We start from the raw sequence: 24,559 nt of genomic DNA, 5'->3' as shown, positions 1-24,559 counted from the left end.
GAATAAGATGAAAGTTAGCTAGCTTGGAGATGTATATCATATAAAAAGAAAACACAGTCAAAGATTAAAGGAAAAGCGTATGAAATAAAAAAATAAACACCTATATAAATACACACACCTATTTGGCTGTCCCCTTCCGACTCTAAGACTGAGAACTGAGTGATTGCTTGGTTCTTGGTCTTCACTGAGCACTGCCCCTCCAGCACTCACTGAAGCGTTGGGCTGTGGAGTGGGCGGGAAACGGCTGGTTCAAACTCTCATTGGCATGCCGAGAGACTGAGTCAGCTGCTGGTCATGCACCTGGATGAATCCCGACCTTAACGTAGGGATCCTTCCATAGCGTGGGACTATAGCTCTGTGATGTCAGCCAACAGTGGGCTTCAGCCCCCTGTCTGCTGAATCTGGGTCATAGGATTTCAGAAATAGGTGCACTCCTGTGACCCAAAAGAGACATATGGCCAAAAAATCTTTGGCTATACTTCTCTTTTAAGGTCTCTGATTAAACCTATTTCAAACAATAGTGATAAAAAAAATATGAAAGAATGGGGGCAGTTGCAAACAAAAAATACATTGAGAAACATGCCATACTTACTGGGACTATGAAAATAAATATTTTGAGAGAAAAATCTGAAATTTAAAAACACATGTTGATTTTGGTAAGGTGGAAGAAAGCCCTATAACTCTGGAGGAATAAGATCACACAAAAAATGTATTGGGACTGACTTTTAGAAAGATGAAGTATATAACTTGGGCATTTCAGTATGTAGTGAAACAGAAAGTTCTAGTAATGATGAGCAAGTTGAAAAGTTTAATAATATATTATTGAGGGCAGAGGGAATATAAAGGAAGACAAAGGAGCAATAAATATTTGTACCACCAAAAAAAAAATTGTGGAGATGGCTATTTATGAAACTCTGGTAATGGAGATTACACTGCTTCTGAACGTTTTCAGAAGGTCAAAAACAGCAGATGTTTTTAAGAGGAAGTTAAAAAGATCAATGGGAAAGAGGAAAAAGAGGGGGACCGGGAATAGAGAGGTAGCGGCTGATAGTACCGCAAACTCACACCAACTATCACCCAGGTCAAATGTATGAATGGACTTTCTCGGTACTGATAACACAAATCAATGTGGTAAAAAATGTATTTATTATACATAAAACTATACCGTTTTTGACCACTTAAGGACCGCCACCTGTAAATATACGTTGGCAGAATGGCACGGCTGGGCAGATGGACGTACCGGCACGTCCTGTACATCTACCCAGCAGCGCCCGCGACCCGGTCCGAAGCTCCGGGACCGCAGGACCCGCGGACCCGATCGCCGCTGGGGTCCCGTGATCGGTCCCCGGAACTGAAGAACGGGGAGAGCCGCGTGTAAACACGGCTTCCCCGTGCTTCACTGTGGCGGCTGCATCGATCGTGTCATCCCCTTTATAGGGAGACACAATTGATGACGTCACTCCTACAGCCACACCCCCCTACAGTTGTAAACACACACTAGGTGAAACATAACCCCTTCAGCGCCCCCTGTGGTTAACTCCCAAACTGCAACTGTCATTTCAACAATAAACAATGCATTTTAAATGCATTTTTTGCTGTGAAAATTACAATGGTCCCAAAAATGTGTCAAAATTGCCCGAAGTGTCCGCCATAATGTCGCAGTCACGAAAAAAATCGCTGATCGCCGCCATTAGTAGTAAAACATTTTTTTTTTATAAAAATGCAATAAAACTATCCCCTATTTTGTAAATGTTATAAATTTTGCGCAAACCAACCGATAAACGCTTATTGCGATTTTTTTTACCAAAAATATGTAGAAGAATACGTATCGGCCTAAACTGAGGAAATTTTTTTTTTTTATATATTTTTGGGGGATATTTATTATAGCAAAAAGTTAAAAATATTGAATTTTTTTCAAAATTGTCGCTCTATTTTTGTTTATAGCGCAAAAAATAAGAACCGCAGAGGTGATCAAATACCACCAAAAGAAAGCTCTATTTGTGCGAAAAAAGGACGCTAACTTTGTTTGGGAGCCACTTCGCATGACCGCGCAATTGTCAGTTAAAGCGACGCAGTGCCGAATCGCAAAAAGGGGCCTGGTCCTTTACCTACATTTTGGTCTGGGGCTTAAGTGGTTAAAAGACAAAACTAAGACCATCAACCTCACTTATGATACAAAGATAGAATTTGCAACGGAGAACCGTGGGGTATCTGAAATTGTGAGGTGGGGTCGTAGGGAAGACCTCTACCGGTTTCGCGGATGACCGCTTCTTCAGGAGGTGGTCAGGGGTCGAGGACCGTTGTGGAGCTCGCTGACCAAGGTTCCCCGTGGCGAACAAGGGTGAAGAAAAACGGGTAATGCTCAATGCTAGTAGTAGCACTAGATTAAGGGCGGCTGGGGAGAAGGCTTTAAGTCAGGTATTTGAATTCAAGAATGGCAAGGCAGCTGGAGATGATCAGCTGTGAGCCAGAAGAAACCCCCAACACACTGGGTGACAGTGGAAATTAAGGGAGCCAGAGAGATGGAATACCGCACGTCCAGGCAACCTCCCAGTGTTAAGCCCAAGGAGAGTCACAGAGGAGCTTAATCTAAGCCGCCCTAAATCTAGTGCTACTCGCATTGAGCATTACCCGTTTTTCTTTCCCCTTGTTCGCCACGGGGGACCTTGGTCAGTGAGCTTCACAACGGTCCTCGACCCCTGACCACCTCCTGAAGAAGCAGTCATCCGCGAAGCCGGTAGAGGACTTTCCTACGACCCCACCTCACAATTTCAGATACCCTACGGTTCTCCGTTGCAAATTCTATCTTTGTATCATAAGTGAGGTTGATGGTCTTAGTTTTGACTTTTAAAGCTGTATAGTTTTATGTATAATAAATGAATTTTTTACCACATTGATTTGTGTTATCAGTACCGAGAAAGTCCATTCAAACATTTGGCCTAGGTGATAGTTGGTGTGAGTTTGCGGTACTAGCAGCCGCTACCTCTCTATTCCTGGTCCCCCTCTTTTTCCTAATTAATTCCGGATGATGGTACATTTTATTTTTGTTTAATCTTCTAATCTGAGGCTACACTCAAAATTTACACATCAATGGGAAAGTGATGGAGAAGAAGAACGCACCCCCAAAAGCAAAATGCTGTCTCGGGATCACCTAAGAATTTCACTAGACATGTGCACTGCCGAAAAATTTGTTCCGTTTTCGCTTAACTTGTTTTTTGCATTTTTCGGAAAATCTAAAATTCGAAAATTTCAAAACATTCTTAAATTCATAAAATTGATTTCAGAATTCAGAAATTCGACATTTTGGAATTTAAAAATTCCTAATATTTAAAATTCGAAAATTCGGAAGTTCGAAAATTCAAAAATCGGAAAATCCAGAAATTCAAAAATCCGAAAATAAGAAAGGAAAATCCGAAAATTAGAAAGAACGTAAATTCAAAAATCCAAAAATTCTAAATAATAACTAACTAACTAATAACTAACTATTAAATTATAGGCATTGGAATTTTGGAAAAATGTGGCTGTTAGTGAACATAACAAATGCTAATTTATCTGAAGTTATGAATTATCCAAAATAAAAAATGCTGCATATAAACAAATGGAACAAAACTAAATAATAATACATAATAATTTGTTTTTATTATTATTATTGTTATTTATTATTAATAATTTGTTATAAATTTGTGTTCACTACGTTCACTATCAGCCAAATTTGAAAGGAAATTCCAATACCTATCATTTAATAGTAAGAAATAGTTAAGTTATTATTAGTTATTATTTCCGATTTTCGAGTTTTCGGGTTTTTGAATTTCCAGATTTTTGTTCTTATTTTCAGATTTTCGATCTTTTGAATTTTCGGTTTTTCATTCTTATTTTTGGATTTTCGAATTTCCAGATTTTTGGATTTTTGAATTTCTGAATTTTCGAATTTCCGAATTTTCAAATCTCGAATTTCCCAATTTTCAAATTCAGAATTTCAAATTTTCGGATTTTCAAATCTTTGGATTTTCCAATTTTCGAATTTTCCAAAATTAAGAATTTTTAGATTTTCGGATTTTCAAAAATTCTGAAATTCGGATAATCGGAATATTTAGGAATTCGGAATAAACAAATTTGTCTAAATTTGGTAAAAAACGAATTCGGAACTAAACGAATTGCACCTGTCTAAATTTCACCATCATTGATCAGTGCCAAAGATTCAAGTAAACAATATCAAATTTAGATTTTAGAAAAGAGGTTAACCTTTATTCCAATATCAAATTCCATCTTCTTTAATACGATTAAAGATCTAAAAGTATTTACAAGAAAAGCTAGCTTTGACAAAAGAAGATGCTAAGGATAGGGATGAGTGTAGCGAATAAACTTGAGAATACTTGAATCCTTAGGCCCCTTTCACACATGCGGACCGGACTGTATGTCTGCTTTTTCATCCATCCGTTTGCGGATGAAAAAGGGAAAGACATTGGTCCCTATGAGATTGCGGGTGTCAGCGGTTGAACATCCGCTGACACGCGATTTCGTCCCCCTCCGCAATGATCCGATTCTACAGACGAAAGAAAACCCTATTTTTCCATCCATCTGCGGATCGGATGAACATACGGTCCGTGTTCATCGGATCCCCCCATAGGGGAGAGCGGAGAAAAGACAGGGCGGCTCAGCGGGGGATCAACGGAGCGATCCCCACTGAGCATACGAAGGCGGATCATTACTGATCCGCCCCGTGTGAAAGGGGCCTTAGGAAGAGAAAAGGCTGAGACAGAAGTAACAAGCCCTTTTACAAACTTGAAACACAAAAACAAAAGCACTTCTTCCTTTGTCCCGTTATCCAAACATCCAACTATTTGTGAAATTAGTGGAGACTGAATCAATGCAGATCAAACACAACCTTTCAAGTAATGAAATAGCTGCTTTAGAGATCTTGAATCTAATTCCAATATAATTATGCCTATGGACAGGGGCAAAAATATAGTTCTATTCTGGATGGACAGAAACATTTGATTATATGTTTAACATTGTTACAAAATAATGCACTATAAAACAATACAGTGGAACCTTGGATTGTGAGTAACGCGGTTAACGAGCATTTTGCAATAAGAGCACTGTATTTTAAAATATCGTAAATCGGTTTGCAAGTGTTGTCTTGCAACACGAGCAGGATTCAGGCCAAAGCGGTGTGCAGTACCGCATTTGGACTGAGGTGGGGGGCGTCGGAGCCGAACGGCGCAGATTGCAGCTGATCGGCTGCAATCTGTATATAAGTAAATACGTGGATGAAATATTGAGACCATTTGTAAAAATGCTTCCATTTGAAAGATTTAGAACATTTTTAATGACTTGCCTACTGTAGAAAACACTCTTATGAAAAAGCCTAGATGTTGAGACATTATGTAACGACATTGAGCATATTCTAGGCTTAGATACCTGTGCCACTTTCCTGAGCAATCCATTTTCAGCAACATTTGGAGTTATTGTTGGATTTATTACATTATGTCCCTAAGCATAATTATTTTCTCTTTATAAATAAAAAAGAGGCACAACAATGAGAACGTAATGTGCTCTTTGCAAATGTGTTTTTTTGGGTGGTGGGAAGAGAACATTGGGGCAGATCCACGTACAGCGGCGCATATTTCCGCTGGGCGTAGCGTTTCTAAGATACACTACGCCGCCATAACTTACTTTTTTTTTTCGAATCCTCAAAGAATGCGCGCCATAAGTTACGGCGGTGTAGTGTATCTTTGGCGGCGTAAGGGCGCGCAATTCAAATCGATGTCATGGGGGCGTGTTTTATGTAAATACGTTGTGACCCGACGTAAACAACGTTTTTTTTAACGGCGCATGCGCCGTCCATGGGGGTTTCCCAGTGCGCATGCTCGAAATTAAACCGGAACAAGCCAATGCTTACGACGCTGACGTCATTCTACGCAAATCCCTATTTGCGAACGACTTACACAAACAACGTAAAAAATTAAAATTTTGACGCAGGAACGACGGCCATACTTAACATTGAGTACGCCACCATATAGCAGCTTTAACTATATGCGAGAAAAAGCCGAACACAAACGGCGTAAAAAAATGCGCCGCCCGGACGTACGTTCGTGGATCGCCGTATCTAGCTAATTTGCATACTCGACGTGGAATTCGACGAAAACGCCACCTAGCGGCCAGCGTAAATATAAACCTACGATCCGACGGCGTACTAAGACGTACGCCTGTCGGATCGATCCCTCATTCCATCTTATCTTGTTTTGTGGATACAAAACAAAGATACGACGTGGGAACTTTGAAATTACGCGGCATATCAATAGATACGCCGGCGTAATTTCTTTGTGGATCTGCCCCATTATGTTTAGTGAAGGACTGAGTTGATATTTAGTCTCAGTATTATTATGGATATGTTTTATTGATAACAATATTATGGGAAGGATCCAAGAAAAGACACAAGGAAAATGTAAGGATTCTAAATAATAATATAGGGATGTTTTTAACAAGTGAAGCACAAGTAGATACATTTAATTTCCTAGATCTAACTATATAGGAATTTTATAAATATAACTAGTTTTATATAGTTTTATTATAGTCCCTTTAAAACTAAACTCTCTAAATCAACAATAATAATTTCAATCCTTATGCTACTAGCATTAGTAAAAAGATTGGAAATTATATTTTATTTACTTGTTTTAACCACTTGCCGACCAGCGCACGCAGATATATGTCGACACAATGGCACGGGCAGGCACATTGGCATACCTGTACGTCGCTTTAAATTTTCTGCCCAGCGTGCGCTGCGTGCCTCGTGAGTGTGCTCGCGGGTCTCGGGAACTCGATTGTCCCCAATTGTGGTCGGCAAGGGCAAAACAGGGGGATACCTTTGTAAACAAGGCATTCCCCTATTCTGCCTAATGACACTGTCACTGATGGCTGTTCCCTGTGATCAGGAACGGTCATCAGTGACGTGTCACGTGTAGCCATGCCCCCTAACAGTAAGAATCACTTCCTAGTACTGACTTAACCCCTGAAGCGCCACCTAGTGGTTAACCCCATTCACTGCCAGTTTGCACCTAATGCTACGTAGTGTGTACTGCCTGTGTCCTCTGCAGTGTGCACCTAAAGCTACGTGGTGTGTGTACTGCCTTTGTCCTCTGCAGGCCATTAGTATGCCTGAAAGGACAACAAGGAGAGGCAGAGAGTCACGAGCCGATAAAAGAGGGCAAGCAGGCTCTGCGTCTAGAGGCAACAGTGCTGGTCATGGACACGGTGCATCCTCATCAGCACGTGGCCATGGGACAACGCCGTCCTTTTTTTTCGGCAGCTGGCCATGTTGAGCCACAACATGCCGAAGACTTGGTAGAGAGGATGACCAAGCCGTCCTCATCCTCCTCATCCTCTCTCACCCAGGCTCAGGGTACTTTGTCTGGCAAAGCAGCTGCCAAGGCGTCCCCTTCACTCTGCTCAATGGCATCAGTCACGCCTTCTCTAGCCCCACCATGTCCTCCTGAGGAGTCCCCCGAACTGTTTGAACACAGTGTTGGGTACATGCTGCATGAGGATGCGCAGCGTTTTGAAGGCTCCGATGATGGTACACAGCTAGAGGAAGGCAGTAACTTGAGCCCAGAGAGAGGGGGTGCCCAAGAAGGACAGCAATCTGGCAGTCATGTTCCCCCAGCTGCAGCATACTGCCAGGTTTTCTACAGTGATGAGGAGGGAGGGAATGATGAGGTCACTGACTCTACGTGGGTGCCTGATAGGAGAGAGGAGGAGGAGGCACAGGCACATCTCCAACGAGGCAGGATGCCCTCCAGGGGCCAGCTTAAGGGCAGCACACTGACTGCATCACAACGCAGAGCTACGCATGTGCAGTGTCTCAACGTTATTCCAAAAGTTCTTTGGTGTGGGCCTTTTTTGAGACAAGTGCATCAGATTGCACCGCTGCTATTTGCAACATATGTCTCAAGCATATCTCGCGTGGCCAAAACATCACCCGCTTGGGCACCACATGCTTGACCAGACATATGTCGACCTGCCATGCAGTTCGTTGGCAAGCGTACCTCAAAGACCCACACCAAAGAACAAAGCGGACCTCCCCTTGCCTTTCATCAGCTGGGATCTCCAACCCCACTATACACTCAGTCATCTCTAAAGCCTGCACTGATAGGACTGAAGGTGTAGAATTAGGTGTGTCACAGCCTAGTACATGCGGGCAATCTACTATCGGTACACCGATGGCAGATTGTACCAGGCAAATTTCCCTGCCCCAGCTGCTGCAGCGCCAAAAGAAGTTCTCTCCCAGCCATCCACATGCCCAGCGGTTGAATGCTAGCTTAGCTAAATTGCTAGAAATTCAACTGATGCCTTTTCAGTTGGTAGATTCTGCCCCCTTCCGTGAGTTTGTGGAATGTGCGGTACCTCAGTGGCAAGTTCCCAAACGCCACTATTTCTCACGGAAGGCGATTCCGGCTCTCTACCGGCATGTGGAAGGCAATGTCCATGCCTCGCTGGACAGGGTGGTCAGTGGTAAGGTGCATATTACCGCTGACTCATGGTCCAGCAGGCATGGACAGGGACGTTACCTATCTTTCACGGCCCATTGAGTGACTCTGCTGGCAGCTGGGAAGGACGCAGGACAAGGTACAGTAGTGTTACAGGTTGTTCCGCCACCACACCTCCAAAATGCTACTACTGGTTGTGACACACCTCTCTCCTCCACCCCCTCCTCTTCTTCTTCCTATGTGGCCTCTTCCTGTGCTGATGTGTCCTCGGAACCAATGGTGCTCCGTAGGCGTTCCAAGGGGCTACGCAGGAAAGCAGGCAATGAGATGCCATGCGGTGCTTGAGCTGGTGTGCTTGGGGGACAGGAGCCACACTGGGGCAGAGGTTCTGTCAGCTCTGCATGGGCAGGCTCAGAGGTGGTTGACGCCACACCAGCTTAAGCCAGGAATGGTGGTTTGCGACAATGGCACCAACCTGCTCTCCGCCCTGCGACAGGGACAACTAACCCATGTGCCCTGTTTTGCTCATGTCCTTAACTTGGTGGTGCAGCGGTTCTTGGGCAGGTACCCGGGCTTACAGGATGTCCTAAAGCAGGCCAGGAAAGTCTGTGTGTCATATAATGCCAGTGCTCGGCTGGCAGACCTCCAAAGGGAATACAACCTGCCCAAGAACCGCCTAATCTGTGACATGCCCACCAGGTGGAATTCTGCGTTGGCCATGCTGCAGTGGCTGCACATGCAGCAGAGGGCCATCAATGAGTATCTGTGCCAATATGGCAGCAGAACTGGGTCAGGGGAGTTGTTTTTTTCCCCCACGCCAGTAGGCCATGATCAGGGAAGCATGCACTGTCCTGTCAGCATTTGAGGAGGCCACGAGGATGGTGAGCAGTGACAGTGCATGCATCAGTGAGACTGTCCCTCTTATTCACATGTTGGAGCACACGCTGCATGGAATAATGGACAGGGCCCTTGAGGCAGAACAGAGGAAGGAAGAGGAGGACTTCCTTACCTCTCAAGGCCCTCTTTATCCAGACAGTGTTCCTGCTTGCCTGCCTATCACACAGGAAGAGGACAAGGAGGAGGAGGAGGATGAGGATTGTGTCAGCATGGAGGTGGAGCCTAGCACTCAGCATCAGCAGCAGTCTTCAAGGGATCATTACAGTCCCAAGAAACCCATGGACTTGTACGTGGCTGGGACGAGGGTGGCTGTGGATTCATGTCGTCCTCAGTGACCCAAAGGGACTCCGCACCGAATGCCTCAGCAAACCTACGTGTATGGCCTCCCTGATCCTGCAAAAGTCTGCGGAAGGATCCTTGTATTCGTGCTATCAAGGAGAGGGATCATTTACTGGCTGGCAACTCCTCCTTGATCCACGTTTACAAGAATAAGGTTGCGGACCTTTTCTTGGCAGGGCAGAGGGACCGGAAGATAAAACATCTTCGGGAGGCCTTGCAGAAAGGTCTGTGCAATGCCTTCCCAGAGACTGGGAGGTTACAAAATCCTGGTCCTGGACAACGTGTTGCTGAGGCTTCAGTCAGTCACAGAAGGAGCGATGGAGAACGTGGCTGTCTGACCGATGCGTTCAGACAATTTTTTAGTCCGCAGCCCCAAGGTATGACCGGTTCCAGCAACCATCGCCAGCGTCTGTTTTACATGGCGCAGGAATACCTAGGGGCAAGATCAGACTTGGACACCTTTCCCACTGAAAATCCTCTGGCTTACTGGGTCTTGAGGATGGATCACTGGCCAGAGCTTGCACAGTACGCAATTGAGCTACTGGCTTGTCCTGCATCCAGGGTTCTTTCAGAACGCACATTCAGTGCTGCTGGAGGCTTTGTAACCGATCACAGGGTGCGCCTCTCCAACGACTCCGTCGATCGACTGACTGTTACGGAACCATGAACCAGACGTACAACAAGAGATAAGTGAAAATAAGAAGGCTTTATTGAAAATCAAGCTGTAAAGCAAAAGTCCAAACGGATGGTGAAACCGAAGCAGAGTCTTGCGAAGCCAGAGGTCAGGAACCAGAAGGGTAGTCAGACGAAGCCAGGATCAGGAACCAGCAGGGAAGTCAGACGAAGCCAGGATCAGACACCAGCAGGGAAGTCAGACGAAGCCAGGATCAGGAACCAGCAGGGAAGTCAGACAAAGCCAGGATCGGAACCAGAAGCAGCAGCAGTCTTAGAAGCATGTGAACACAGGAGGACCAAGCAAGGAACTGAAGCCACAGACCTCCTATATATATGAGCCAGGCATCCAGCTCCTCCCAGTGGGAAGGAGGAGCCGCAGGGTGGGAGGCTACAAGAGACCCAGAAACCAAGATGGCCGCCAGCACATGTCAAACGAAGGAGACAGGAGAGAGGTAAGACCATGACAGTACCTCCCCCTCAAGGGCCCCTCCTCCGCGGTGCGAAAAACGGTTTCTGAGGGAAGCGTGCGTGGAAGGCTCGGAGCAAGGCAGGAGCATGGACATCTGCAATACTCCTCATGATTGCCCACTTGGACCGGACGAGGCCGAGGAACCGAGGAAGTGAAGCGATTGCACACCAGTGGCTTCAACAGAGAGACATGAAACACGTTGGAGATCCGCATGCCAGGAGGAAGCGCAAGGGCATAGGCTACCGGGTTTACCCTGCAAAGCACTCGGAAGGGACCAACAAAGCGAGGAGCCAGCTTGGGAGTGGGCATTTGAAGGTTGAGGTTGCGAGTGGACAACCATACACGGTCTCCGACCTGGTAGGAAGGAGCAGGCGCTCGTCTGCGATCAGCCTGGAGTTTCTGGCGCTGCGCAGAGACCTCAAGGGACTTCTGGATCTGTACCCAAGAGGCGCGTAGGACGGAAAGGTGATCCTCCACAGCCGGAATATCCTGGGGAGAGAATGCCTCCGGTAACACGGCAGGTTGGAACCCATAATTGGCCATGAAGGGAGACGTCCCAGAGGAAGAGTTCACCGCCGTGTTCCTGGCAAACTCAGCCCAAGGCAGGAGGTCAACCCAATTGTCCTGGTGATCGGAGACATAGCAACGAAGGAATTGCTCCAAGGCCTGATTGGATCGTTCTGCAGCCCCATTGGACTGAGGGTGGTAGGCCGAGGAGAAGGAGAGATGAATCCCCAACTGGGAGCAAAAGGCGCGCCAGAACCTGGACACAAACTGACTCCCCCCGATCCGACACTATCTCCTTGGGCAAACCGTGCAACCGGAAGACCTCCCAGGCAAAAATCGTGGCCAACTCTTGTGCAGAGGGTAACTTCTTGAGAGGAACACAGTGGCACATTTTGGAAAACCGATCCACAATCATGAGAATGACCGTATGGCCTCGGGATGCAGGGAGGTCCACAACGAAATCCATCCCCAGGTGTGACCATGGGCGCTCCCCGGTGGCTTTGGGTTGCAGCAGGCCCAACGGAAGGTGCAGAGGGGACTTACTTTGGGCACAAACGGAGCATGCCGCTACATATGCGGCGATGTCGGAACGTAGGGAAGGCCACCAGAACAGACGTGAAACAGCCCAGGACAGCTGATTCTTACCAGGATGCCCCGCGGTCTTGGAGTTATGGTAGGTTCGCAACAACCGAGTGCGCAACTCCTCAGGCACAAAACATCTGCTGTTGGGTCTCCCAGAGGGAGCACCAGATTGAGCCGCCAAAATCTGCTCACCAAGGTTAGAGGTCAGGCTGGTGCGAATGGCGGCCAGGATCTGATTCGGAGGTATGACCGAAGTCGGTATAGATTCCTCCCTGGACAGCTCGGAGTACTGCCGTGATAAGGCATCCGCCCTGATGTTCTTGGAACCGGGTAGGTAGGAGACCACGTAATTAAAACGTGACAAGAACAGAGCCCATCTGGCCTGACGTGGTGTCAATCTCTTGGCCTCAGAAAGGTAGGTCAGACTCTTGTGGTCTGTCAGGATGAGAACCGGAACCACCGAGCCCTCGAGCAAGTGCCTCCACTCTTTGAGAGCCTGCACTATGGCCAATAACTCCCTGTCACCAATCTGATAGTTGCACTCCGCGGGTGACAGTTTCTGGAAGTAAAACCCACAAGGAAGCAGCGGACCCTCTGGTGTTCTACGCTGAGACAGAAGGGCGCCTACTCCCGTCTCAGACGCGTCCACCTCGAGGACAAAGGGCAACCCAGGGTTGGGATGAGACAGAATCGGAGCCGACACAAAGGCGGAATTTAGGGCCTCAAAAGCCCGGATGGCCTCGAGCGGCCAGACCTGGGAATTACTGCCCTTCCTGGTCAGATCCGTGAGAGGCTTGGCCAGCATGGAGAAGTCCCTGATGAACTTCCGATAATAATTGGCGAAGCCCAAAAAGCGCTGCAAGGAACGAAGACCACTGGGCTGAGGCCACTGTAAGACAGCCGAAACCTTCTCAGGGTCCATGGAGAACCCCACAGCGGAAATGATGTAACCTAAGAAGGTTACCTGGGATCGGTAAAATTCGCATTTCTCAAGCTTACCGAACAGCTTGTTCTCTCGTAACCGTTGCAACACTAGCTTGACATCCAGAATGTGGGCCTCCATGGATTCAGAGTATACCAAGATGTCATCCAAATAGACCACCACACACTGCTGCAACAGGTCACGGAAAACATCGTTGATGAATTCCTGAAAGACTGCGGGCGCATTGCACAACCCAAAGGGCATAACCAAGGATTCATAATGACCGGTCCTGGTGTTAAACGCGGTCTTCCACTCATCGCCCGCCTTGATCCTTACCAGGTTATATGCCGCCCTCAGGTCGAGTTTGGTAAAGACCGTGGCCCCCTTAAGGCGATCGAACAGCTCGGAAATCAAGGGTATCGGGTAAGCGTTCTTGATTGTGATGCGATTAAGGCCCCTGTAATCGATGCAAGGCCTCAACTCACCGCCCTTCTTTTTCACAAAGAAAAATCCAGCCCCTGCCGGGGACGAGGATTTGCGAATGTGACCACGGGACAGCGCCTCCATCACGTACTCCTCCATGGCCTCATTCTCCGCAACCGACAGTGGATAGACCCTGCCGCGAGGAGGAACGGCACCAGGTTGTAACTCTATGGCACAATCGTATGGGCGGTGCGGAGGTAGGGCAACTGCGCGCACCTTATCGAATACATCCCGGTACTCCTCGTAATCAGGAGGCAACAGAGAGTCCGAGGAAGTACACAGCAACTTGACAGGCCCATGGATGCAACTAGCCCCACACTGTGGTGACCATGAGAGGATCTCGGCCGATCTCCAGTCGAAAGTCGGATTATGCTTCTGGAGCCAGGGGTACCCCAAGACCACCGAGTAGTGTGGAGACGAAATAACCTGGAAGCAGACCGACTCTCTGTGAACGGCACCAATGGCTATCCCCACTGGAAGGGTCTCATGAGTCACGTGTGACGGCTGGAGGGGTCTGCCGTCTATCGCCTCTAGAGCCAGCGGGGAACCTCGAGCCTGCAGAGGAATGGAATTGGCGGCAGCGAACTCACTATCAATGAAAAAACCACCAGCACCAGAGTCCACCAACGCCTGGGTCGTCACCAAGCCCCCGACCCAGGAGAGGACAACAGTGATCAGTGGTTTATCAACACGGGAAACCGGGGACGAGGAGACTCCACCCAAGATCTGCCCCCGACAGGATCTCAGGTGCGAGCGTTTCCCGGACGGTTCGGACATGCCAACCGAAAATGCCCACCGAGACCACAGTACATGTATCGGCCCTCGCGTCTCCGGAGTACCCTCTCCCCCTCGGACAGGCGAGCAAACCCCAGCTGCATGGGTTCACCCCCAGACAAGTCAACCCCAGGAGGCGTGGGAGGAGAGGGAGGCACGGGTGGGACAGCAAACGTAGGCGCCAAACTGTTAGGAGGCCTCCGCAGGCTCTCCTTAAAGGAAGGTCTCTCCCTGAGTCTGGTGTCAATCAAAATCAGGAAAGAAATAAGAGCCTCGAGCTCCACTGGTAGGTCCTTAGCTGCAACCTCATCCTTCAAGGCATCCGAGAGACCATGAGAGAAAGCAGCGACCAGAGCCTCATTATTCCAACCCACCTCTGCTGCCAGGGTACGAAACTCAATGGCGTATTCGACTACGGATCGTGAACCCTGTCTGACGGACATAAGGAGCCTCGCAGCAGAGGCGGCGCGAGCCGGCACATCAAATACCTTCCGAAGAGAAGCAACAAAACCGGAAAACTCGGCAACCACCGGATTGTTGTTCTTCCATAAAGGGCTGGCCAAGGCCTTGTCCGAGAGCAGCGAGATCAAGAAGCCCACCTTTGATCTCTCAGTGGGAAAGGCATGTGGCAGCAACTCGAAGTAAATGCCCACTTGGTTAAGGAAACCTCGGCACTGAGTTGGCTCTCCCCCAAATCGCTGTGGAAGGGGGGCAGAACCGGTCATACCCCGAAACACCGCAGGCGCAACAACAGGTGTCGGGGTAGACTCTGGCACAACAACCGGAGCGGCAGTAGGAGCGGGCCCAGGAGCGACAACCGACCCATCGGCAACGGGAGCGAAATGAGCCGTGCGTTCAAGCAGGGTTTGCAACGACCCAACAGGTGATCCTGCTGATCAAGTCTGGCAACCAGCGTGGGTACCGAGGATGGCCCTGTACCGTCAAAATTCATGGCTTGGTCCTAATGTTACGGAACCATGAACCAGACGTACAACAAGAGATAAGTGAAAATAAGAAGGCTTTATTGAAAATCAAGCTGTAAAGCAAAAGTCCAAACGGATGGTGAAACCGAAGCAGAGTCTTGCGAAGCCAGAGGTCAGGAACCAGAAGGGTAGTCAGACGAAGCCAGGATCAGGAACCAGCAGGGAAGTCAGACGAAGCCAGGATCAGGAACCAGCAGGGAAGTCAGACGAAGCCAGGATCAGACACCAGCAGGGAAGTCAGACGAAGCCAGGATCAGGAACCAGCAGGGAAGTCAGACAAAGCCAGGATCGGAACCAGAAGCAGCAGCAGTCTTAGAAGCATGTGAACACAGGAGGACCAAGCAAGGAACTGAAGCCACAGACCTCCTATATATATGAGCCAGGCATCCAGCTCCTCCCAGTGGGAAGGAGGAGCCGCAGGGTGGGAGGCTACAAGAGACCCAGAAACCAAGATGGCCGCCAGCACATGTCAAACGAAGGAGACAGGAGAGAGGTAAGACCATGACACTGACCTTCATAAAAATGATTTAGGCTTGGATCACCACCAGCTACCAAGCACCTGATGCTGATGTAACTGAATAATTTTTTTTGAAATGTCAGATCCCTTCAAGACTGCTTATGCTGATGCTGAGTGACTATCCTGTTATGCTGAGTGACTATCCTTTTACTCCTCAATGATCATGCTGATAGCTTGTAAGAACATTTTTGGTTCTGGGCACCGCCACCAGTGGCTAAGGCCCAATTTTTCTGCCCCTGTTTAACAGGGGCGTGTAATTACAATTTTTGATGCAATACTTTGCAGCGGGCTCATTCCTGCGCTCCAACTAGAGTATCTGTGAGGGGTTGCAGTGTTGTGGCACCAGCACCAGTGCCTAAGGCCCAATTTTTCTGCCCCTGTTTAACAGGGGCGTGTAATTACAATTTTTGATGCAATACTTTGCAGCGGGCTCATTCCTGCGCTCCAACTAGAGTATCTGTGAGGGGTTGCAGTGTTGTGGCACCAGTGGCTAAGGCACAATTTTTCGGCCCCTGTTTAACAGGGCATGTAATTATAATTTTGATGCAATACTTTGCAGCGGGCTCATTTCTGCGCTCCAACTAGAGTAACTGTGAGGGGGTTGCAGTGTTGTGGCACCAGCACCAGTGCCTAAGGCCCATTTTTTCTGCCCCTGTTTAACAGGGGCGTGTAATTAAAAAATGTTGATGCAATACTTTGCAGCGGGCTCATTCCTGCACTCTAACTATAGTATCTGTGAGGGGTTGCAGTGTTGTGGCACCAGTACCACCACCAACAAAGGCCCAATTTTTCTGCCCCTGTTCAACAGGGGCATGTAATTACATATCTTGATCTAATATTTCACAGCAGGGCCCATTCCTGTGCCCACCAAGAGTAACTGTGAGGGCTTACAGAGTTGTGGCACCAGCACCACCATCACCAACAAAGGCCCAATTTTTCTGTCCCTTTTCAACAGGGGCATGAATTACAATTCGTGATCTAATATTTTACAGCAGGGCCCATTCCTGCACCCACCAAGAGTAACTGTGAGGACTTACAGTGTAGCACCAGCACCAAAGGCCCATTTTTTCTACCACTGTTCAACAATGGCATGTAATTAGAGTTCTTGATATAATAGTTCACACAGCAGGGCGTTCCAGCGCCCGCCGCCCACCAAGACTAACTGTGAGGGCTTACAGTGTTGTGGCAACACCAACACCTAGGGCCCAAATTAATATACGGCAGGCCCCTACTTTCAAACATCCAACTTACAAACGACTCCTACTTGCAAACGGAAGGAGACAACAGGAAGTGAGAGGAAATCTACCCCTAGGAATGGAAATTCTCTTCTGTAAGAGGTGTCTCCTGTCCACTGATGCTTTATCACCAATCCTTGTTTCAGTAAAAAAAAAATTTTTTCAAAAAATCATTTGTCATTGGGACAGAAAGTGAATTGCAATCTTCTGAACAGATGCACACAGACAGCAAAACAAATGTTACTGGGGTGATAACCCTTCTCTATGCTTTCAGAAAAGCTTAAAAATACATTTTATGGCTGGAGCTACACTTTAAAAAAGTACCAGTTCACAATTACAAACAGATTCTACCTAAGAACAAACCTACAGTCCCTGTCTTGTTTGCACCGCCTGTATACTGCTGTTCAAAGTATATAGGGCCAAACGGGCTTGTAATGACGGATGGTGAAACCGAAGCAGAGTCTTGCGAAGCCAGAGGTCAGGAACCAGAAGGGTAGTCAGACGAAGCCAGGATCAGACACGAGCAGGGAAGTCAGACGAAGCCAGGATCAGGAACCAGCAGGGAAGTCAGACGAAGCCAGGATCAGGAACCAGCAGGGAAGTCAGACGAAGCCAGGATCGGAACCAGAAGCAGCAGCAGTCTTAGAAGCATGTGAACACAGGAGGACCAAGCAAGGAACTGAAGCCACAGACCTCCTATATATATGAGCCAGGCATCCAGCTCCTCCCAGTGGGAAGGAGGAGCCGCAGGGTGGGAGGCTACAAGAGACCCAGAAACCAAGATGGCCGCCAGCACATGTCAAACGAAGGAGACAGGAGAGAGGTAAGACCATGACAGTACCTCCCCCTCAAGGGCCCCTCCTCCGCGGTGCAAAAAACGGTTTCTGAGGGAAGCGTGCGTGGAAGGCTCGGAGCAAGGCAGGAGCATGGACATCTGCGGAGGGAACCCAGGAACGCTCCTCTGGACCATAACCACGCCAGTGGACCAAAAACTGCACCCGACCGCGGACCAGGCGTGAGTCCAGGATATTGCTCACCTCATACTCCTCATGATTGCCCACTTGGACCGGACGAGGCCGAGGAACCGAGGTAGTGAAGCGATTGCACACCAGTGGCTTCAACAGGGAGACATGAAACACGTTGGAGATCCGCATGCCAGGAGGAAGCGCAAGGGCATAGGCTACCGGGTTTACCCTGCGAAGCACTCGGAAGGGACCAACAAAGCGAGGAATCAGCTTGGGAGTGGGCACTCGAAGGTTGAGGTTGCGAGTGGACAACCATACACGGCCTCCGACCTGGTAGGAAGGAGCAGGCGCTCGTCTGCGATCAGCCTGGAGTTTCTGGCGCTGCGCAGAGACCTCAAGGGACTTCTGGATCTGTACCCAAGAGGCGCGTAGGACGGAAAGGTGATCCTCCACAGCCGGAATATCCTGGGGAGAGAATGCCTCCGGTAACACGGCAGGTTGGAACCCATAATTGGCCATGAAGGGAGACGTCCCAGAGGAAGAGTTCACCGCCGTGTTCCTGGCAAACTCAGCCCAAGGCAGGAGGTCACCCAATTGTCCTGGTGATCGGAGACATAGCAACGAAGGAATTGCTCCAAGGCCTGATTGGATCGTTCTGCGGCCCCATTGGACTGAGGGTGGTAGGCCGAGGAGAAGGAGAGATGAATCCCCAACTGGGAGCAAAAGGCGCGCCAGAACCTGGACACAAACTGACTCCCCCGATCCGACACTATCTCCTTGGGCAAACCGTGCAACCGGAAGACCTCCCAGGCAAAAATCGTGGCCAACTCTTGTGCAGAGGGTAACTTCTTGAGAGGAACACAGTGGCACATTTTGGAAAACCGATCCACAATCATGAGAATGACCGTATGGCCTCGGGATGCAGGGAGGTCCACAATGAAATCCATCCCCAGGTGTGACCATGGGCGCTCCCCGGTGGCTATGGGTTGCAGCAGCCCAACGGAAGGTGCCGAGGGGACTTACTTTGGGCACAAACGGAGCATGCCGCTACATATGCGGCGATGTCGGAACGTAGGGAAGGCCACCAGAACAGACGTGAAACAGCCCAGGACAGCTGATTCTTACCAGGATGCCCCGCGGTCTTGGAGTTATGGTAGGTTCGCAACAACCGAGTGCGCAACTCCTCAGGCACAAAACATCTGCCGTTGGGTCTCCCAGAGGGAGCACCAGATTGAGCCGCCAAAATCTGCTCACCAAGGGGAGAGGTCAGGCTGGTGCGAATGGCGGCCAGGATCTGATTCGGAGGTATGACCGAAGTCGGTATAGATTCCTCCCTGGACAGCTCGGAGTACTGCCGTGATAAGGCATCCGCCCTGATGTTCTTGGAACCGGGTAGGTAGGAGACCACGTAATTAAAACGTGACAAGAACAGAGCCCATCTGGCCTGACGTGGTGTCAATCTCTTGGCCTCAGAAAGGTAGGTCAGATTCTTGTGGTCCGTCAGGATGAGAACCGGAACCACCAAGCCCTCGAGCAAGTGCCTCCACTCTTTGAGAGCCTGCACTATGGCCAATAACTCCCTGTCACCAATCTGATAGTTGCACTCCGCGGGTGACAGTTTCCGGGAGTAAAACCCACAAGGAAGCAGCGGACCCTCTGGTGTTCTACGCTGAGACAGAAGGGCGCCTACTCCCGTCTTAGACGCGTCCACCTCGAGGACAAAGGGCAACCCAGGGTTGGGATGAGACAGAATCGGAGCCGACACAAAGGCGGATTTTAGGGCCTCAAAAGCCCGGATGGCCTCGAGCGGCCAGACCTGGGAATTACTGCACTTCCTGGTCAGATCCGTGAGAGGCTTGGCCAGCATGGAGAAGTCCCTGATGAACTTCCTATAATAATTGGCGAAGCCCAAAAAGCGCTGCAAGGAACGAAGACCACTGGGCTGAGGCCACTGTAAGACAGCCGAAACCTTCTCAGGGTCCATGGAGAACCCCTCAGCGGAAATGATGTAACCTAAGAAGGTTACCTGGGATCGGTGAAATTCGCATTTCTCAAGCTTACCGAACAGCTTGTTCTCTCGTAACCGTTGCAGCACTCGCTTGACATCCAGAATGTGGGCCTCCATGGATTCAGAGTATACCAAGATGTCATCCAAATAGACCACCACACACTGCTGCAACAGGTCACGGAAAACATCGTTGATGAATTCCTGAAAGAAGGCGCATTGCACAACCCAAAGGGCATAACCAAGGATTCATAATGACCGGTCCTGGTGTTAAACGCGGTCTTCCACTGATCGCCCGCCTTGATCCTTACCAGGTTATATGCCGCCCTCAGGTCGAGTTTGGTAAAGACCGTGGCCCCCTTAAGGCGATCGAACAGCTCGGAAATCAAGGGTATCGGGTAAGCGTTCTTGATCGTGATGCGATTAAGGCCCCTGTAATCGATGCAAGGCCTCAACTCACCGCCCTTCTTTTTCACAAAGAAAAATCCAGCCCCTGCGGGGGACGAGGATTTGCGAATGTGACCACGGGACAGCGCCTCCATCACGTACTCCTCCATGACCTCATTCTCCGCAACCGACAGTGGATAGACCCTGCCGCGAGGAGGAACGGCACCAGGTTGTAACTCTATGGCACAATCGTATGGGCGGTGCGGAGGTAGGGCAACTGCGCGCACCTTATCGAATACATCCCGGTACTCCTCGTATTCAGGAGGCAACAGAGAGTCCGAGGAAGTACACAGCAACTTGACAGGCCCATGGATGCAACTAGCCCCACACTGTGGTGACCATGAGAGGATCTCGGCCGATCTCCAGTCGAAAGTCGGATTATTCTTCTGGAGCCAGGGGTACCCCAAGACCACCGAGTAGCGTGGAGACGAAATAACCTGGAAGCAGACCGACTCTCTGTGAACGGCACCAATGGCTATCCCCACTGGAAGGGTCTCATGAGTCACGTGTGACGGCTGGAGGGGTCTGCCGTCTATCGCCTCTAGAGCCAGCGGGGAACCTCGAGCCTGCAGAGGAATGGAATTGGCGGCAGCGAACTCACTATCAATGAAAAAACCACCAGCACCAGAGTCCACCAACGCCTGGGTCGTCACCGAGCCCCCGACCCAGGAGAGGACAACAGTGATCAGTGGTTTATCAACACGGGAAACCGGGGACGAGGAGACTCCACCCAAGATCTGCCCCCGACAGGATCTCAGGTGCGAGCGTTTCCCGGACGGTTCGGACATGCCAACCGAAAATGCCCACCGAGACCACAGTACATGCATCGGCCCTCGCTTCTCCGGAGTACCCTCTCCCCCTCGGACAGGCGAGCAAACCCCAGATGCATGGGTTCACCCCAAGACAAGTCAACCCCAGGAGGCGTGGGAGGAGAGGGAGGCACGGGTGGGACAGCAAACGTAGGCGCCAAACTGTTAGGAGGTCTCCGCAGGTTCTCCTTAAAGGAAGGTCTCTCCCTGAGTCTGGTGTCAATCAAAATCAGGAAAGAAATAAGAGCCTCGAGCTCCACTGGTAGGTCCTTAGCTGCAACCTCATCCTTCAAGGCATCCGAGAGACCATGAGAGAAAGCAGCGACCAGAGCCTCATTATTCCAGCCCACCTCTGCTGCCAGGGTACGAAACTCAATGGCGTATTCGGCTACGGATCGTGAACCCTGTCTGACGGACATAAGGAGCTTCGCAGCAGAGGCGGCGCGAGCCGGCACATCGAATACCTTCCGAAGAGAAGCAACAAAACCGGAAAACTCGGCAACCACCGGATTGTTGTTCTCCCATAAAGGGCTGGCCCAGGCCAAAGCCTTGTCCGAGAGCAGCGAGATCAAGAAGCCCACCTTTGATCTCTCAGTGAGAAAGGCATGTGGCAGCAACTCGAAATAAATGCCCACTTGGTTAAGGAAACCTCGGCACTGAGTTGGCTCTCCCCCAAATCGCTGTGGAAGGGGGGCAGAACCGGTCATACCCCGAAACACCGCAGGCGCAACAACAGGTGTTGGGGTAGACTCTGGCGCAACAACCGGAGCGGCAGTAGGAGCGGGCCCAGGAGCGACAACCGACCCATCGGCAACGGGAGCGAAATGAGCCGTGCGTTCAAGCAGGGTTTGCAACGCCACGGCGAACTGACCAAACAGGTAATCCTGCTGATCAAGTCTGGCAACCAGCGTGGGTAGCGAGGATGGCCCTGTACCGTCAAAATTCATGGCTTGGTCCTAATGTTACGGAACCATGAACCAGACGTACAACAAGAGATAAGTGAAAATAAGAAGGCTTTATTGAAAATCAAGCTGTAAAGCAAAAGTCCAAACGGATGGTGAAACCGAAGCAGAGTCTTGCGAAGCCAGAGGTCAGGAACCAGAAGGGTAGTCAGACGAAGCCAGGATCAGACACCAGCAGGGAAGTCAGACGAAGCCAGGATCAGGAACCAGCAGGGAAGTCAGACGAAGCCAGGATCAGGAACCAGCAGGGAAGTCAGACGAAGCCAGGATCGGAACCAGAAGCAGCAGCAGTCTTAGAAGCATGTGAACACAGGAGGACCAAGCAAGGAACTGAAGCCACAGACCTCCTATATATATGAGCCAGGCATCCAGCTCCTCCCAGTGGGAAGGAGGAGCCGCAGGGTGGGAGGCTACAAGAGACCCAGAAACCAAGATGGCCGCCAGCACATGTAAAACGAAGGAGACAGGAGAGAGGTAAGACCATGACACCTTCCCCCAGGGCGTCACTATTCTGTCTGATCGCCTCCTTGCTACCAGATTGTGCCTGATACCTTTCCTGAACCTTCCTGTGTCCTGATCCGTCCTGCACCCCTCTGCCTTGCCCCTGCTCTTGTACCCAGTCGTGTTTACCTTCCTTGCATCCCTGTTACCTTTGCCCCTTATGTTGTAGATATTGTATATAGATAGTAGTTAGGTTCATTAGTTATTTTTGTTCTTGTATGTTGGAGTGGTTTATGTTTTCACTGGTTGCTGTGTATGTTTATTGCTGTGTGTTCACTGTAAAAAAACATCACTGGATAAATACATTGTTTGGTGTCAGCTACGTGTCTAGTCTCCTTAACCACTGATTCCTGACAAATAAAGTGCTTGACATATACAGTATATGTGCTCAAGTTAACAAGTAAAGTGCTTAACAGTGCAAATAATTGTGCTTCAAACTAATGTCACATTTCTTGAAAATATAAACAGTCCAATTCATTAACCATTAAGTGCTTCCTTGTATCTTTACATTTCATGCATGTGCCTAACATGCACCCAAGTGCTCCCCTATTCGGTGTGTGCTCACCTCAGACAATGTGACCTCATACTTAAAGGGGTTGTAAAGATTTGTTTTTTATTTTCTAAATAGGTTTCTTTAACCACTTAAGGACCCCTTCACGCCGATATACGTCGGCAGAATGGCACGGCTGGGCACATCAACGTATATGTACGTTGCCCTTTAAGCCTAGCTGTGGGTTCGCGGGCGCGCGCCCACGGCACGCGCCCACGGCCCGGTACGAAGTTTCGTGACCGTGACCGTGGGACCCGATCACCGCTGGAGTCCCGCGATCGGTCCCCGGAGCTGAAGAACGGGGAGAGCTGTGTGTAAACACAGCTTCCCCGTTCTTCACTGTGGCGGCGTCATCGATCGTGTGATCCCTTTTATAGGGGGACACAATCGATGACGTCACACCTACAGCCACACCCCCCTACAGTTGTAAACACATATTAGGTCACACATAACCCCTTCAGTGCCCCCTGTGGTTAACTCCCGAACTGCAACTGTAATTTTTACGGTAAACAATGCATTTTAAATGCATTTTTTTCTGTGAAAATTACAATTGTCCCAAAAATGTGTCAAAAGTGTCCGCCATAATGTCGCAGTCATGAAAAAAAATCGCTGATCGCCGGCATTAGTAGTAAAACATTTTTTTTTATAAAAATGCAATAAAACTATCCCCTATTTTGCAAACGCTATAAATTTTGCGCAGACCAACCGACAAATGCTTATTGCGATTTTTTTTACCAAAAATAGGTAGAAGAATATGTATCGGCCTAAACTGAGGAAATTTTTTTTATATACATTTTTGGGGGATATTTATTATAGCAAAAAGTAAAAAACATTGCATTTTTTTCAAAATTGACGCTTTATTTTTGTTTATAGCGCAAAAAATAAAAACCGCAGAGGTGATCTAATACCACCAAAAGAAAGCTCTATTTGTGGGAACAAAGGACGCCAATTTTGTTTGGGAGCCACGTTGCACGACCGCGCAATTGTCTGTTAAAGCGACGCAGTGCCGAATTGTAAAAACCCCTTGGGTCATTTAGCAGCATATTGGTCCGGTCCTTAAGTGGTTAACAGGGGCGTGTAATACATTTTTTTGATGCAATACTTTGCAGCGGGCTCATTCCTGCGCTCCAACTGGGATTTTGGGAGCCACGTCGCACGACTGCGCAATTGTCTGTTAAACCGACGCAGTGCCGAATCGCAAAACCTGTCCGGGTCCTTTAGCTGCATTTTGGTCCGGGTCTTAAGTGGTTAAGCTAGTGCATTGTTGGTTCACTTACCTTTTCCTTCAATTTCCCTTCTAAATGTTTTTTTTCTTTGTTTTCTTTGTCTGAATTTCTCACTTCCTGTTCCTCCTCAGTAAGGTGTTCAGGAAGCTGTTCTAAATGAGTTTCCACCGCTCGGATGATGGTGGAAAGCTTACCGAGGAGAAACAGTAAGTGAGAAATTCAAAC

General features: G+C 49.0%; 1 protein-coding gene across 2 annotated transcripts in view; it reads right to left on the bottom strand.

Moving 5' to 3' along the window:
- Window positions 1-24,559, bottom strand: part of DDR2 (discoidin domain receptor tyrosine kinase 2) — a 211,208-nt gene that overhangs the window by 76,755 nt on the left and 109,894 nt on the right. The window lies entirely within an intron of this gene.

The sequence above is a fragment of the Rana temporaria genome, chromosome 7 (assembly GCF_905171775.1).
Source record: "Rana temporaria chromosome 7, aRanTem1.1, whole genome shotgun sequence".
Lineage (NCBI taxonomy): Eukaryota > Metazoa > Chordata > Amphibia > Anura > Ranidae > Rana > Rana temporaria.
Note: the sequence above shows the minus strand (reverse complement) of the source record. Positions and strands in the feature narration are given on the sequence as shown.